This window comes from Pan troglodytes, chromosome 5 (genome assembly GCF_028858775.2).
Source record: "Pan troglodytes isolate AG18354 chromosome 5, NHGRI_mPanTro3-v2.0_pri, whole genome shotgun sequence".
NCBI lineage: Eukaryota > Metazoa > Chordata > Mammalia > Primates > Hominidae > Pan > Pan troglodytes.
The window spans coordinates 125935616-125951850 of record NC_072403.2 but is presented as its reverse complement, the minus strand read 5'-3'; the positions used below and the strand labels follow the sequence as shown (position 1 = coordinate 125951850).

The window sequence follows — 16235 nt, the reverse complement described above, 5'->3', positions numbered from 1 at the left end:
ATCAGTCTACCAGGTTTGCGGGAGGTGTTGGTAAAAGGCTTTATTGTTTCTAAAGATATGTGTCACCCTCTCTCAAAAACAGTCTGTCAAGAAGGTGAGTGTCTCCTAATAGATGGGTAGCACCATTTCAAAAAGGTAGCTTACCTTACACATATCTAAATGCACATGTCTCTGCTTTGCATTTCCATTTCTTTGATGACACCAGAGAACATCCTTAAGGCCAACTCTAAAACTGCCTGTTTCCTTGGTAAAGCCTCAAGAAGACTCACCTAAAGGTTTGGGCGTAAATTATAAAAGAAGTTGTAATTGCTACGTGATCAGGTAATCCAACACTAGGTCCTGTAAATAAACTTAATATGACTCTTTAAAGGTGAGACTCTCTAGCAACGCCAGATGATCATGTTGCCATACCAAGTAGAACTAGTGAGTCACAGTTCAGAAACTGTAGGAGAAATAAATAAATAACTCAGCCTGGAAGAATCAGAGAAGGCTTCCATGAGGCACATTTGAAGATCATAATATCTCACCAGGCAGACAAACAGGAAAAGTGTACTCTAGGATGAGGGAAACAATACAGCAAAAGCACAAAGTGTGAAAAAGACTAGCATATCCAGTATAGCTGGAGAATAGGTCATAAGAGAAGGTGGAATGTAAGAATGGAAACTGCAACAGAGCTTCCTAGGCCCTGAGCGAGTCCTTCCACCATAGCCTTGAGGGGACCCTGCTAGATAGCAGGCCAGGCCATCATGCTGAGTCTACACCCGGCTGATCCTTAGAGGCTGAGGGTTCAATATTGGAAAAGAGATGATAAAATTAATAAGCCGAAGGTTATCTTTCAAAGAGAAAAAAAAAATCACGATTGGTGCCCATAGAATCATCATTTTCCTTCCCATTCTGCTTCACTCTTCTCTTTGCTTCTCTCACTTCCCTTCATGGCCAGTAGCTTTGCTGCAGCTGATGGGATCCTCCATATTTGGCTCATTTTTCTCCTGAGATTGAGGAAAAAGTGTTTCTGTGGGTATACTGACCATGGAAGAGTCATATTGTCTCCTTGCCACTGAGCTTCTCACTAAAACTTCACCCATCCTGAGACTATAACAGGAGACACAGGAATGCAAAGAAAAACAAACACAATATTCTCCTGCAAGATAGGTGTTAAGAGTGTTCTCAAAAAACAAACAAACAAACAAACAAACAAAAGCCAGGAAACATATTCATTTCATTACAAATAAAGCAAATAAAGTCATGCATCACTTAATGACAGGGATATTTTCTAAGAAATGCATCATTAGGTAATTTTGTAATTGTGTGAACAATATAAGAGTGTACTTACACAAACCTGGATGGTATAGCCTGCTAGACACCTAGGCTATATGGTATAGCCTATCACTCCTAGGCTATAAGCCTGTACAGCATGTTACTATATTGAATTCTGCAGGCAATTGTAACACAATGATAAAGATCTGTCTATCTAAACACATCTAAACATAGAAAAGGAACAGTGCAAATATGGTATAAAAAATTGTTAAATGCTACACCTGTATAGTTAGGGCACTTATCATGAATAGAACTTGCAGAACTGGAAATTGCTGTAGGCGTCAGTGAGTAAGTGGCGAGTAAATGTGAAGGCCTAGGACATTGCTCTACACTACTGTAGATTTTATATATAAACACTGTACACTTAGGCTACATTAAACTTATAAAATATTTTTCTTTCTTCAATAATAAATTAACATTAGCTTACTGTAATTTTTTATAAAATTTTTAATTTTTTCTTTTTGACTCTTTTGTAATAACACCCACCTTAAAACACAAACAACACATTGTACAGCTGTACAAAAATATTCTTTCTTTATATCCTTATTCTATAAGCTTTTTTCTACTTCTAAATTTTCTCATTCTTTCACTTTTTAAGCTTTTTTTGTTAAAAACTAAGACATAAATATATACATTAGCCTAGGCCTACACAGAATAAGGATCATCAATATCACTGTCTTCCACCTCCAGATCTTGTTCCACGGGAAGGTCTTCAGGGGCAATAACAGGCATGGAGCTGTCATCTCTTATGATAACAATGCTTTCTTCTGGAATACTCCTGAAGGACCTGCCTAAGGCTGTTTTCCAGTTATTTTTTTTTAATAAGTAGAAGGAGAACACCCTAAAATAATGATAAAAAGTAAATACACAAACCAGCAACATAGTCATTTATTATCATTGTCAAGTATTATATACCGTACATAATTGCATGTTCTATACTTTGATAAACCTGGCAGCACAGTTCGTTTGTTTCTATCAGCATCACCACAAATGTAATGCATTGTGCTACAACATTACGATGGCTACGAGGTCACAAGGCAATAGGAATTTTTCAGCTCCATTACAATCTTATGGGACCACCTGTCATATATGAGGTCCATTGTAGACCCAAAAATATCATTATGTGGCATATCACTGTATAAGCTAAACTTTCAGGATGAAATGGGCAAGCCATTTTGTCTTTTTGAGCTTCCCATTAAATAGGAAAATCAGAACAGGGAATTTTTACGCTCCTTCTTATGACATTATATCATTCCATGAAAGGGATTATTGGAGCATTTCTTGTGACACTGAACGTCCACAGAGTCAGGGCATGAAGGTGGAGGAGGAAGGAGGGGCCTGTACTGTACTTGTGCAAATGATCTCTCCAAAAAACGTTGTCTATGATTTTGCCTTTAAGGGCTCTTCTTTGTCACCACTCCCTTGCAACTAAACTTTCGTTTATTCAACCTTATTCTCAACTTTGGTTTCTAGTTTACCTATCCCTTCCCACATTAATTAACCTTTGCCACACAGCCAACCATCCCCCCAAAATTTAATTTAGTTCACAATTCTGTTGTTCAGCTGGACAATTCTTCTGTTCTGGCCCAGCTTGTCTTCCCTCTGCTGGCCTCTTTCACATACCTGTGGTTTCTGCTGGGTCAGCTGCTGCCTGGATGATCTCAGGTGGCCTCATCTAAATGTCTGGTGGCTTGTGCTGCTTAGTGATTGGTGCTACCTCCCAGTGTTAGCTGTTGGCTTGATGACAAAGGTGCCTAGGTCACATGTATCTTCTCACTTAGTATATGCACCAGGCCTCTTCACATGGTAGTCAGAAAGGGCTTAAGAGTAGCAAGAGAAGGCAAGTCCCAGTGTGCAAGTACTTTTTAAGTATCCGCTTCCATCATGTTTGCAGTAGTCTCACTGGCCAAAGTATGTCATATGGCCAAGCTCAAAGTCCACATGAGAGGGGATTTCATAAAGGTGTGGATACAGGAAAGGAAAGGAAATCATTTTTTAAAAAATGTTTTGGCCAGGCATGGTGGCTCATGCCTGTAATCCCAGCACTGTGGGAGGCCGAGGCAGGCAGATCACATGAGCTCAGGAGTTCAAGACCAGCCTGGGCAAAAGAACTTTTAAAAAATTAGCCAGGTGTGGTGGCATGTACCTGTAGCTACTCAGGAGGCTGAGGTGGGAGGATCACCTGAGACTAGGAGGCAGAGGTTGCAGAAGGCCAAGCTCATGCCTCTGCACTCCAGCCTGGGCAACAGATTAAGATCCTGTCTCAAAAAAAAAAAAAAAAAAAAAATTGAAGAGATGGAATCTCTCTTAGTTGCCTAGGCTGGTCTTGAATTCCTTACTTCAAGCAATCCTTCCCCCAACCTCAGCATGAGCTGCCACGCCCAATAAGAAAGGAAATTATTGTGACCATTTTTACAAATAATCTATTGCACTTCAACCTTGACTTTATCATGATGAAAATTATAATATAGTAATAAACTTTATGTTTCTTAATTTTTAAAGAAATACATAATCTTAATAAGAAGAGTGGTAGGTAGAATAATGCCCTCCCTCAAAGATACCTACATCCTAATCTCGGGAACATGTGACTATGTTAGCTTACATTGCAAGAGGGACTTTGCAGATATGATGAAGTTAAGGGCCTTGAGATGAGGAGAGTATCAAGGATTATCTGGGTGGTCCTGATGTAATCATAAGGGTCCTTAAAGGTAGAAAAGTGAGGCAGTAAGGGGCAGTTAGTGGAATGATAAGAACTGAAGAATGGGTTTACACTTCAAGGACCTTCAGGGAGATGCAACAGTGCTGGCTTTGAAGATGTAAAGAAGGGGCTATAAGCCAAGGAATGTGTGCAGCCTTTAGAAGCTGGAAAAGGCAAGGGGACAGCTTTCCCCCAGGGCCTCCAGAAGGGAACGTACGTAGCCCTGCTAACAACTTGATTTCAGCCTGGTGAGACCTGTGTTGGATTTCTAAACCTAGAGAAATGCAAGATAACAAGTTCATGTTGTTCTAAGCCACTAAATTTGTGTTGATTTATTACAGTAGCCATAGAAAACTAATACAAGAAGCAAGAGGAAATGGAGGGCTCACAAAATGTCGTGTTTAATCAGCTTATTCCCCTTCATTATGAATGGGTGATGAGGCAAGAGCCATCAATCACAAAGGACATTTCCGAACAATCCAAACAGAAGTCCTGAAGGATAGGAGAACCTTTGCAAATCCCTAAGACTGAACAGGCCTAGTGAATGCAGGCAGAGTGACCCTGCAGGACACAATCCCCTGGTGATGGAAACATGGAGTGAGCAAGCATCATTTCTTCTGGGACACCTTCCCTGTAGCTCAGAGTAAAAAACAATTTTAATGCTAAATTTCAGATAAGTTTATGCAAAGTGCAGATTACATGATATTTTTTAATATCCTTAACATTATGGCTTTTATGCTGAAAAGAGAAAATATTTCTTTTTTTCTTACAAATTTGTAGTATCTCACCTTGATCCAGAAAATCTGAAGTCCCCAAAGATCAGAGCCAGGAGCCTCAGTCTTTTCCCAAGTTGATCCCAAGATTTCCTCTAAATGGCATTGAAAATCATTCTATAGGAAAATAAAGACCTGAAATGCTTTTTCTTGGACTTAATGAAATTCAGAGGTATTTATTGATCATCTAATCATCTAATACGTTCCTAGCTCCTGAAGAATTCATCAATTACTAAAAGTCACTAGGAAAACCAGTTAGGCGTGTGACCAGAATACAGCTCTCCAGAATTCCAGCCCAGGGCCACTTGTCAAGAAAAGTCTGTAAGTAGTTCTATTTATTATTTATACCTGCCTACTTCCTAAATGGATTTGAGGTGGCAATTTTCTAATTAAAATGTGTTTCTAATCCCTTCCTAATCTCGTTTTATTGGGTACATTTTAATCCCTTGTACTTAACCTTGAATAGAAGCATGTACTGAATCTGTATGAAAATATGAATTAGCTGAGTGCAGTGGCACATGCCTATAATCCCAGCTACTTGGGAGGCTAAGGTAGGGGAACTGCTTGAACCCTAGAGTTCAAGATAAGCTTGAGCAACATAGTGAGACCTCATCTAAAAAAATATATATATATGTATAAATTAGCATTAAAATTAAGATGTGCATCCATTTAATATACATGTAATATATATGAACACATATATTTTTATTTGTAGGCCTGTTGAAAGAAGCTAATAATAATGGTTCATCCTTGGACCAATTCAAACATTCTTTTGCTAACAATTACCCGTCAAATTTACAGCTGCCTTTAAAAAATTATATTCCAAAGGTGTCACAGTCTAGCCAAACAAAGTAAGAATATATAAGAGAAAAAAAGAAAAACTCAATAAATTGATATTTCAAAAGCACATCAACCAATCTGGAAACAAATACTTTGACAAAAGAGGATAGCTTGCCTAAAGTGTCACTATATAGTATAAGAAGTTTCAACGGTAAAAGGCAGATGTCTTCTAATCCGAGGATACTGGAAGTGCTACTAGGAAGTATTATACATCCAACTATTGTGTGTGTGTGCATGTGATTTTCAGCAATTCTTTAACTGGTTCATCCCATTGTGATGATCACGTTACCTTTCATCTTGACCATCACTGCAAGTATTCCACCTTGAAATTGTATCAGGTTTCTCTGAAAGCACAATTAAATTTAAAGATAAATTTAAGAATAAAGTGTTTACTTAGTATTATTGCCTGCATCTATTGTGTTTGAGGTCTCCTTCATTAATATAAAGTGATAAATTAATAAGCATACAAACCCAAGCCTGAAACTCTGAGAACAGAGTCTTGATAACTTTCTCTGAGATCCTGAAATGTCCTTAGGAACTCTGAGCTAAAGATCCAAGCAATTACTGAAAACAAAATGTGTTCACGGTGAGGGGTCAGAATCATAGGGACAAAAGAACCCCAACACAGACACTCACTGACACCCATTATCAACTATGTTTATACTCACAGATGAACCAGCCAAATCCAGCCACGCACCATTATTTTGGATGAAGTTTGTTAAGTTGGTCAAATTATTGGTTACTACATGATCATCCTCAAAAAATTACTCCAACCTTTCCAATATCTGTCTCAAATAATGTCTTTGAAATATCTGGAGAAAGAACTTAAGAATTCTTCGTGTGAAATTAATTCTTTGTCAATCTCTTTGGCTGTCTCATGCCCCCAGCCACTGTAAATGTACTCCCAGAGCATTTCCAGGAGTCCTTGGGAACTTCTAAGCTCTGCTGACACACAAGCCAGTCAGCACTACACATCACCTGTCAAACATGGCTGCCCTCCTGCTGTGTGCCTCAGTGTTTGTTCAGTACTACAGCCAATTCTGTTCAGGCAGTGTGGCTTCCCTAGTCAGGCATTGTGGCTTCCCTAGTCAGGCATTGCCACAGTCTCCAAATAACCAAAGACCAAAGACCAATGACAGTGGGGGTGTGTGTGTGTGTGTGTGTGCGCGCGCATATGTGTGTGCATGTGTGTGTTTATGGGTGCAGGTAATTCTTTCTCTCCTATGTAATATTCCCTTTGAAAAAGTACCAAAGCTACACTATAGTGATATATCAATAAAGCCACTCTTTCAGTTCCTATGTTCAGAATCTACCCCTGACCTTAATAGGGTCAGGCTGGAGTGGAAGACAAATCTGTGTAATAGACACCATGTTAAACTCGGAAGCTTATGATAGATGTTTAATAGACATTAATGGAGTGGGTGAATGAATCACTCTTTCATTATAATGACAAAGGCATTACTAGAGGGATAAACTTATCTGCTCTTTCTTCCCTTCGATTGGGTTCTCTGCCAAGAGAACCTAAAATTCTTTATGCAAATAGATTTCTGGTGACCAGTCCACCAAAGAGTCAGACATATCCCCTAGCAGTGAACACAGTGCAGGATTTTGCTGAGCTCCTGAATGCCCATTACACTTTTCATGCATTGTAAGACACAAACACAAAGAACCAAGGGCTAGCTTCAAACTCTGCTCTTCAAAAGACTTCTCGTGCCAGGTACCAGCATGACATTTCAAGTCACTTTGTTCCTTTATGCCTTGTAATATACTACAGTGAGGTGGTAGATGTCGACTCCTATTTATGTAAGAGTCCTTTTCCCTTAATAACATGGATCCCTAAATTTTCTCTATTAAGCTGTTAAATTTTACATTTAATTAAGCATGAGTTAAAATTGTAAGTTTCCAAAACCATAACTCAAATAATAAATGAAGTGCCACTTTCATCATATTAAACCAATGTTCTGAATATTCATTGTTCAGGGTTTTATGATATTAAAAGTGAACATCTTAGTTCACTAGTGGTATGGAAGCTAGAGCTAGTTTTTGTTGTTGTTGTTTTGACACGGAGTCTCGCTCTGTTGCTAGGCTGGAGTTCAGTGGCACGATCTCAGCTCACTGCAACCTCCGCCTCCTGGGTCCAAGTGATGCTCCTGCCTCAGCCTCCCAGGTAGCTAGGACTACAGGCATATGCCACCACGTCCAGCTAATATTTGTATTTTTAGTAGAGACAGTGTTTCATCATGTTGGCCAGGATGGTCTCGATCTCTTGACCTCGTGATCCGCCCGCCTCAGCCTCCCAAAGTGCTGGGACTGCAGGCGTGAGCCACTGTGCCCAGCCATTGTTGTTTTTAATTACACTTGAATTCTATCTTTTTTTGCATGTTAATGAATCTTAGCCTGGCAAAGTGCCAGACACAGTCCAGTGGACTGAAAGAGAAGCAGGCAGTTCATAGGACACAATGCCTCGGGAGAGTAATAGGGGTCTACATATACACAACTTCCCAGTCATAGATTAGGAGAAACACTCACTTTTATTTACTTTGACATATTTAGGAAATCACTATTAGACATTAATTAAAGAATGATTAAGACTAATTATTTGCACAAGACTCTGTGTGTACAAATGAAATAATCAGACCATGGATGATCCACTTATTTCTACTCTCTAATGGTGGAAATAGCTGCAAACTGAAATTGTCATTCTCTGAGTCTAGTTATTATTGCACCTCAGTTGATTGGTTACATCATATAGACACAGGCAAATCTTTTAGGAACATACTTTAATGCATGAATAACTTTGGAAAATTCACCAAATGAAGAGGCAGCAGCTGTGAATAGATGAAAAATTCTTGGCCTGGATGTCCACTTAAGTCAATAGCGATAGTTCTGTCTAGGTACGATGGATAATAAGGTTAACATCTACCCTCCAAACTGATTATTTCAGCATCTCACAGGTAATTCTGGCAGAGACTCAAAATAAATGTTTATGTCACTTCCCACCCTCATATGGCAGAGGAGAAAACTGGGATGCAGAAAGGTTCAATGACCTGCCTAAGCTCATACAACAGGTAATTACAAAGCTGGGAGCAGATCCCAGGGATTCAGATTCCCACCAGTCTAGGAACCCAGCTGTTCTTATCATATTTAGTCCATTGTTATTATTACACTTGGGAAGAGTGGCTGTTTGTGGCAATTCATGATTTTAAAAAACAAGGTAGAGAGTAGGAAGGAGAGACATATCCACATCCTGAAAGTACCAGGTAGAATCCTTCAAAATCTGGGATTACAGCACACAGGCAGGGAACGGGGTTTCTCAAACCTTTTCATGCCACAGCACACATACTTATATGTGATAATATTTGTTTGCAACCTAAAGTACATACAAAGCTATTATTCCTGACCCTGGAGACTCTTTAGCTATCCAGACCCTGTCCAGATGCTCAGAGGGCATCAATTTATCCTCTGAGGACAACAATTTATCTTGGCACGTTTCTAACCCATTCACAACTCACCCAGATACCTTGGACCATAAATAGGAAACCCTACCAGATCGTAATTATTCTTTTAATTATTAGAATTAAATGTAACAACTGAAATTACTGTGGCTTCTTGGCTTCCATTATTCTTTACTAAAGATCATATCAAGTAAAAAAAAAAAACGTTTACAGAAGCTAAAAATATAAGGCTGTACCTGGTTTACAAAAGATTATCAAGAATCTCTGAAGTTCATTATTTGCTGAAAAATAGCTTCTGATGCAAAATAACTCCCAGAGAACACCATGGATGGTCTTACATATAGGCATTTAGTTCAGAGCCCATCATGAGAATGCAAGAAGGCCCATTTGTTCCAAGCCTCACATTGACAGAGTCCCAACTTTACAGCAGTGACATTATACCTCCAAATGAGATTATACTGTTCTCTTTGAAAAGCTCTGACACATACCACGTATTTTGACTTTTTTAAAAAATGTGCCTGGAATCTCAGAAAATATTGGTGGCCCTGGGCCTCTGAGCGTCAACAATCCTCATACATATGGGACTAAACTCATTCATAACAGGATTGTTAATAGAGAAGTTGCCCTTTAGGTATTCATTTTGCTCTTCCTTGTCAATTCGATAGAGAAACAAAAGCATGGGATCCACAGGTCTGCAGGAGAATGTGCTTTTGAATAGAGCAAGTGCAAACGGGAGAAAAGGTACAGGAACAATAATCCACATTCCCATAGAAATGCTCAGGTTTCAGTATCCCTTTTGAAAAAATGTAGCTTCTCTAGTAAGTTGGTCACACTCCAAGAGGAATTAAGCTTGAAAGATAACAGAACTTCAAAAGCCAAGTTGAAAAGACCAGACCTGAGGCAGTGAAGGGCATTCAGAAGAAAGAAGAGCTTTAACTCAGCTTTCAAAGCATGTTCTCCTTCCTCTTTGAAAGTTTCTGACACTTTCGGGGTTGCTGGAGATGTTCCCACCCATGACATCTTTCATCAGAAAAGCATGAAATAACAAAAATCTCTCTCCAGGTAGAATAGGGAGAAAAATGTGAAAGTAAGTTAAAGTAAGTTGCTTCTTGTTCCGCTTCTTCTTGAGCCTAACAAGTCATCTCCAAGAAAATTACTTGAGGCTTATCTCACTGCAAATTAGCAAGATGCAAATTCTACTATGTAGTGGAACTGAGGCCCCAAACGAGCGGTCCCCGAAAGGAAGCAGAGGCTGGTTGCCAGCCATGTGTTTCCAAGACTCATTTTTCAGGACTGGCCAAAAAACGAAAAACAAAACAGCAACAAAACAGTCGGGAAAAACTAGAAGGTAAGAGTAAAATGTGTACTTAAGACTCAATAATTACATCTGTGCCTTTTGAAGGCTAATTCCATTATCAGTAATCCCCTGTTGTTCTGCATTTACCTGGGTAACTCTGCTGATCCTTCACAGCTCAACTGAGAATCATTCCAATTACTACTGGGTGCCAGGCCAAGAGCTGAGCACAAGGAACATGATAATGATATGCACAGTGCAAGGTACCTACCTTCAAGGAGCTTTTGCCAGACTCAGTGCTGGGTGCATGGGACATGACGGTATGCAAGATGAGCCCCAATAAGCTGAGAATGGGTTGACTGCTAGGCATAAGAAATGTGACACAGGGAGACCCCATCTCTACAAAAAATAAAAAATAAATTAGCTGGCCGGGCGTGATGGCTCACGCCAGTAATCCCAGCACTTTGGGAGGCCGAGGCAGGCGGATCACGAGGTCAGGAGTTCGAGACCATCCTGGCCAACATGGTGAAACCCCATCTCTACTAAAAACACCAAAATTATCTGGGCATGGTGGTGCATGCCTGTAATCCCAGCTACTTGGGAGGCTGAGGCAGAAGAATCACTTGAACCAGGGAGTCGGAGGTTGCAGTGAGCCGAGATTGTGCCACAGCACTCCAGCCTGGTGACAGAGCAAAACTCCATCTCAAAAATAAATAAATAAATACATAAATACATAAATAAATTAGCTGGGTATGGTGCTTCATGCCTGTAGTTCCAGCTCCTCGGGAGGCTGAGGCAGGGGGATTCCTCGAGCCCAAGAGTCCAAGGCTGCAGTGAGCTAGGATCACACCACTGTACTCCAGCCTGGGTGACAGAGCAAGACCCTGTCTCTTAAAAAAAGAGAGAAATGTGACAATGTGCACAATACAAGATTGCTGCTCATAAAGAAATGTGTGCCAGGCTCAATATGGGCAAAATTATGGTACACGATGCAAGAGGCCACACCTCCAGGGGCTGCCTTCCTTGAACCCTGGCCTAATCATTGCTTTCAGAACCCCCATTTATACCCTGATAAACACCAACATTTTTGAATGAAATATTTTCAGTGCTTATTTCCCCCAATGACTATAAGCACATTGAGGGCATTAATTATAACTTGTTTCTGCTTGTATCCCTGGCACCACACACAGTGACTGCAAAAAAACAAAACAACCGCCACCAATTTCAACACAGATGTGTGTAGCACTGAGCCAAATTACTCAATTTCTGCTCAAGAAAGGTCAATGAGGTTTTAAAGGAACAGCTTATCTGCTAACATCTACGTAGTATTTTTACATCAATATTCATGAGTGATATTGGTCTGTGGTTTTCTTTGTCCTGTCTTTATCTGGCTTATACAGCAGTGTTATACTTGCTTCACAAAAGGAGTTGGAGAGGTTTCTTTCCTTTTCAGTGCTCTAGATCAGGAATCAGCATATTTTTCTGTATAATAGGTCAGACAGTAAATATTTTAAGCTTTGTGGTCCATATAGTCTCTGTTGAAACTTTTCAACTTTGCCCCAAAGCAGCCACGTACAATGAGGAAACAAGTAGGGTGGCTGTGTTCCAATTAAACTTTATAAAAAATAAAACAGGTTGCTGGGGCTGAATTTGGTCAGTGGCTGATATCTACTCTGGAATAATTTATACACCACTTGAACCATGTGGTCTTCAAAGGGTTGAAAAATGCTACAGACTAGATGTTTATGTCCCTGTAAAATTCATATGTTAAAGCCTAATCCCCAATGTGATTCTGTTACAAGGTGGGGCCTTTGGGACATGATTAGTTCGTGGGGGCAGAACCCTCATGAATGGAATTAGTGCCTTTGTAAAAGAGACTCCAGAGAGCTGCTATGCTCCATTTGCATGTAAGGGCCCAAAAGAAGGTGCCATTTATGAACCAGGATGTAGGCCCTCACCAGACACAAATGTTCTAGGACCTTGATCTTGGACTTCCCAGCCTCCAAATCTATGAGAAATAAATCTGTGTTTTTCATAAGCCACCCAGTGTGGTATTCTGTTATAGCAGCCTGAATGGACTAACACACTAGAGGAATGCCTGATCTTAATGGAAAAGCCTCTAGTGTTTTCCCATTAAAAAAGATCACGAAATGTTGCAGGTTCATCTTGTATTTTCGTTACCTTAGTTCTGGAATAAACCATGTCTCCAAGGAGGCAGTGGCATACTGTTTTAGTTATAGAGTGTTTATAGTGTATTTTTGATATCTAGTAGAAGTAGTTCCCCTTGTAGTTTTACTGTTTTCCTATTTTGTGACAGAATCTTTCTTGGCTGAGCCAACCACAGAAGAACAGAGAAGACTAAAAGGGTGTGTGACCCGAAGTCAGACTTGCCACAGGGACAGTGGGTGCAAGGAGGAAGCGCAGCTTATCAGGCCAAATGTGGAAGCTAGTAGCTTGAGCATGGCAATATTGTGACCATGGGTTCCAGCATGTGCTCATGTCTGTGGGTCCTGGCATGTGGTCAGGGAGGCTGAGAGTTTAACACTAGTGACATAAGGCTCCAGCAGCAGTGAATCCAGGTGCAAGAGAAATCTTGAGACCGACACATGCTGGGTAGCAACTGGTTAACAACGGTCCCTACAGAGGAAGGTTAGCCTGGTAAGGACAAGGCAAAGCCCTCACTGCAGAGGCTCAGGGTCCCAAGACAGCAACCCAGTAGAAGGATCAAGGCAGATCCGTTTGGTAGAGCTGCCAGGCACCTGGGGAAGAGACTGAGATGCCAAAATAAGCCCTGAGATGAGTTACCAGAACTGGAGCTCAGGGCACAGCTGGACATGCACCAAATGGGGTTTAGGGTGAACTCAAATATCAGGCTAGAGCTCCTAAGTCCCTCCTGACTAATGTCCCAATTAGTCCCAGAGCGTCCAAGTAGAGCCGATTACTCTGGCTTTGAAGTAAGGAAGGAGAGCAATCTTGGAAATAATCAAGGTCAGACAGTGGACTGAGTTTTGGGGGTTGTCCTCGATTAGCCAAATGACCTTGGGCAGACACTTTACCTCTCTGGGCCACCAATGGAATTGAATTAAATTATGTCTAAAGTTCTGTTTACTTCTAAAAGGCTAATTAATTAACCCATTTGAGAGCAAAAGGAACTTGTATTTCACCAGCGCATTCCGCGTGCCATGCACTCTGCCAGACATTTTACATACATTAAAGGGAGGGAAACTAGTGTTTTATGTTACCAGTGGCATGTTGGTAAATGTTTAACCAACATTTTTGGTTAGCCAAATGCAAACCAGCTCTCTTGTGGGTGGAGAGGGCCCTGATTTGTAGCATTTGCTAATGTCTGTGGTATAAATATTCCCATCATAGTTTCAAGCTACCACCGTGTAGTTACTGAATGCAGGGCTGGGAAGAAATATGCCATGGAACACCATAATATGCCATTTCTATCACACAGAAACAATCCATGTAAAAAACCTTAGAGAGGCTGGGCGCGGTGGCTCACTCCTGTAATCCTAGCACTTTGGGATGCCAAGGCAGGTGGATCATGAGGTCAGGAGTTTGAGACCAGTCTGGCCAACATAGTGAAACCCCGTCTCTACTAAAAATATAAAAAATTAGCAGGATGTGGTGGTGTGCGCCTGTAACCCCAGCTGCTCGGGAGGCTGAGGCAGGAGAATCACGTAAACCCAGGAGGTGGAGGTTGCAGTGAGCTGAGATCACACCATTGCACTCCAGCCCAGGTGACAGTGCGAGACTCCATCTCAAAAAAAAAAAAATCCTTAAGGTATAGATATTAGTAAAATGCAATAAAATTATTAGTAAGTGATAAGCTTTAAGTATTCATTACATTTATTTTTAATATAATTTATTTAACTACAAATATATATAATTTAATTTTGCATAATGCCCGTGTTTAACAACTGGCTCTCAAAATTTCCAATTTATCAATCAGTTTTTGAGAGCTTGTATACATCACCTATAACATACCACTGACTGTTACCTATTGTCTGCCAGTCACCATGATTGGCATTTTAGATACATTCTTTCATTAACCCTCACTGTACCCTTCTGGAATAGCTATTATTTTACAGATGAATAAAATATCTCAGAAAGATTAAATAAATTGCCTGGATTCACATAGCTAAAGTCTGGTTGTATGACCTCCACCCCCTAAATCTCCATATTCAATTATACTGCACAGCCATTCATATAACAGAAATTTGCTTTTAAACTGTTTTATCCTTTATCCAAGATAATAGATTGTGATACACATAAGCTAGGGTCCTTTAAATTCAGTGAGTTTCTGAACATCGATGTATGTGCTTGAGTTCATTGACACTGAGTAGTCTAGTTACAGAAAATACCATTAAGCTGGATAAGAAACCCAATGCTAGGCAGGACTTAAACCATATGGAGGATGACCATGGGGAGCTGATTACGCCATATTAAGTCTTCCACCCAGAGGCACTAGAATCACTTCAACCTCTTATCTCATTTTCCTTAAGTTAATTTCAACTCAACAAAACTAATTCCTTTTTAAGCAAGTTTCTTTTTTTGCACAATGAACCTAAAGGTAGAATATCCAATAACATTTCAACCACTATTTTCAACTAACTCATAATAATTGTTACTGTTGTAATTTTTGTGCCAAAACAATTTGTTAATGTTTTGTAAGTTTTGTTTCTTCTTACAACATAACATGATGGTATTTTTTTCATTATTTAGAGAATATTAGTCACTGTAATCAAACCCACATAGATAAGACCTTACATATTTAATACAAGGGTTACTCCTGTACAAATGGAAATAAGTTTAATGTTACTACACAAATATGGTTGTTAATTTATGTACAATGTCAACTCAACATGGTAAACTGGGATACTTTTTCCAAAGTTTACAGTACAGCTAAAGTTTCCAAAAATTCAAATTATATGTGTATATATATAATTATATATATAATTGTACAAACATAATTATATATAATTATAATTATATATATTTATATAAAAAGACCAATAATAGCAGCATGTTATGCATCAATAGCAGCAACAACTTGTCCAGGTTCTGCAGTCATCTGAACAAAATATAGAGACACCCAGCACACTCCATTTAAAGAAAAGGGGAAAAAAAAGTAAAAACCAAAATCCCAGAAAATCGCAAAGTTCTGTTACTATTGTGGTACCTGGCACCATTTTTTTAAATTAGTTTCAGAATCATTATCTGGAAGGAAAACATTCTAGAATAACATTATTAAAAACAACTTTGATAAAGCATGGTCACTACTATGTATCATAAAGCAGGTACAAGATATTCTGCATTCACAGAGGTATGATACAGTACTGTCCTACATCTATATTACTAGGAGATACAATTAAAAAGGCATTATTTCAGACTTGATTCTACTTTCCTAGCAGAGGGCCCAAAGGATGGTATGACACAGCTCTGTAAAGAAATGCTCCTTCTTAGGATTTCCTTTCCTTAGCAGCACAGTTCTAGGTACTCACCATTCTTCAAGAACATCAACTAAGAACTGTTTTTTAAAAAAACAGGCCACATTTTCTTTATCCAGTCTATCATTAATGGAAATTTAGGTGGATTCCATGTATTTATATATTGTGAATAGTGCTGCAATGAACATAGGCATGCACGTGTCTTTATAAAAGAATAATTTATATTCTTTTGGGTATATACCCCGTAATGGGATTGCTAGGTCAAATGGTATTTCTGTCTTTAGGTATTTGAGGAATTGCCAAACTATCTTCCACAATGGCTGAACTAATTTATACTCCCACCAAGGGTGTATAAGCATTCCTTTTTCTCGACAACCTTGTCAGCGTCTGTTGTTTTTTGGA

The 16235-nt window shown here is 39.5% G+C and overlaps 1 long non-coding RNA gene across 1 annotated transcript in view; it reads right to left on the bottom strand.

The window, feature by feature from the left end:
* Nucleotides 1-1912: 1912 nt before the first annotated feature.
* Nucleotides 1913-16235, bottom strand: part of LOC134810357 (uncharacterized) — an 80852-nt gene continuing 66529 nt past the window's right edge. Inside the window, exon 5 of the long non-coding RNA XR_010158149.1 lies at nucleotides 1913-4905. This is a non-coding gene — a long non-coding RNA (uncharacterized LOC134810357). The remainder of the gene's footprint in view (nucleotides 4906-16235) is intronic.